Consider the following 2,151-nt stretch of genomic DNA (forward strand, 5'->3'; position numbering starts at 1 on the left):
GAACAGAATGAATGTGTGGGTGAAAAGCATCCACACAGAGGCATACCCAGCAGCATGGCGATGTTGTAAAGGGCCTGACCACACAGGAAGATCGTCCCATCACGACCGGAGTTGCTAGGGAAACGCTTCTGGCTCCCATGCTTGCTCTGTTCCGCCTCCACAAAGTCAGCCGGAACGTAGTAGTATTTTGGGATCACAGCATGACCTGGAAGAGAGAGTGAGGGGGGCAGTGAGCACTGTGTGTGTGTGTGTGTGTATATGTGTGCGTGTGTGAGTGTGTGTGAGGGTGTGTGTGTGTGTGTGTGTGTGTGTGAGTATGTGTGTGTGTGTCTGTGGGTGTGGGAGTATGTGTGCGAGTGTGTGTGCGTGTGCGTGTGTGTGTGAGTGTCTGAGTATGTGTGAGAGTATGTGTGCGTGTGTGTGTGTGTGTGTGTGTGTGTGTGTGTGTGTGTGTGTGTGTGTGTGTGTGTGTGTGTGTGTGTGTGTGTGTGTGTGTGTGTGTGTGTGTGTGTGTGTGTGTGCATGTGTCTGAGTATGTGTGTGGTAGAAATCATACTTTAATGAGACTGCAGTAGTGATGCACACAGTATAGCAACCACTTCACAAGTAAGACAGTGTCTATGTGTAGTTTCCAGTGGTCAAAAGTAACTAAGTACATTTACTCAAGTACTTTCCTTAAGTACTGTACATTTGTTAATACAATATTTAAATCGACAAATTAATCATGGAGTATTATTATGGATAAAGGTCCTTGACAGTATAATAGTTCATTAACTTTAGCTCCGCCTTTACCAGCTGCAAAATTAAAATGATGTTGTTAACATAATAGATAACTAATTATAATTATATAAGTATGTATCATTTTGAAAATTGCCATTATGCCTAAAAAGTTACTTTGGTTGTTGGTACATTCATTATATTTGATACTTGTACTTTTAATTTTTTTATTTAATTTTTTAATGCCATACTTTTACTTTAATAAATGACTATTTTACACTTTTTTACTACTTTTACTTATGTAAAATGTCTTATTATTTCTTCCACCTCTGGTTATTTCTAATCCTTTTTCTTACATAAAGTGAACATCCTTATGTTTTAATAGTTGAACTGTTATATTGAGGCAGCTGATCTTAGAAAAATACAAATATTATCTCTCAAATGTTTAATAAAACTCAAGTGTGCTATTAAAAGCAAAGCGGGTATTTCATTTTTACCTACCCTATATTTAAAAAATAAAAAATACACAAGGAAAGGAACAGTAGATATTCTGAACTGAAAGTGCATTTTCACAGATCTACCATAGCAGGGATGTAAGCTGGGATCCAAGCTGCTGAACAACTGCAGTGGAACTAGTGTGGTGGAAGTGCTGTAGTTCCTGATTGCTAAGAGGCCGAAATGTAAATTCAGTGTAGATTTAAAGTTACATGTATTCAAGTCAGTAGAAGCAGCATGGTAGTTTGAGATCCCAGGTTGTATAGGAAGAAGCTTTCGCCTACATTGGAGAGACACAGGTTAACATTCTGGATAACACAACTGAAAGTGTTTATGGGTGGAAGGCTGATGAGGTGTTACTTCTAGGGTTCGGTATATTAGCACTATCTTTTTCTACCTTTTGTCCAGAAAATAATGCTTTAAATTGTTGCTATTGCAGAATACACGCTAAATGCCTTGTAATTCAGCTAGTTTACAAAGAACTAAAAAAGAAAAATGCTAACCTCAGTAAAACATTATTTAAGGGGACCAAGTTCTCAAAGTCCTTAACTATTTATCTGGCACTTAAAAAATACAAATTGGCTGATGGGAATCTTTAACCCTTGCCCTAACTTGTAGCAATCATGGCAAAACAGACTGTCGGTGCCCTGTTCACGCTGCTAGCATAGCAAAACAATACAAGAACTATGCTAGCTTCAGAAAAAAATTATTCAGTGGATCCAGTGCCACAGACTCTTAAGCCATTTAATTGGTGCTTACCACAAAATCCAAAGCGGCTGATGGAAATGTCTAAACCCAAAATCTAAAACTTGGAAGAGCGTAGAATATACACTGCGTCATTACGCTGCTAGCATTGCAATTAATTAAAAAACTGCATCGGGAAAAGAGAATCTGTAGTGTATCCATGCCGGATATGTACAGCGTAGGGCACTGAAGAAC

The sequence above is a fragment of the Notothenia coriiceps genome, unplaced genomic scaffold, assembly GCF_000735185.1.
Source record: "Notothenia coriiceps isolate Sejong01 unplaced genomic scaffold, NC01 NC01_scaffold00000339, whole genome shotgun sequence".
In the NCBI taxonomy this organism is placed as follows: Eukaryota; Metazoa; Chordata; class Actinopteri; order Perciformes; family Nototheniidae; genus Notothenia; species Notothenia coriiceps.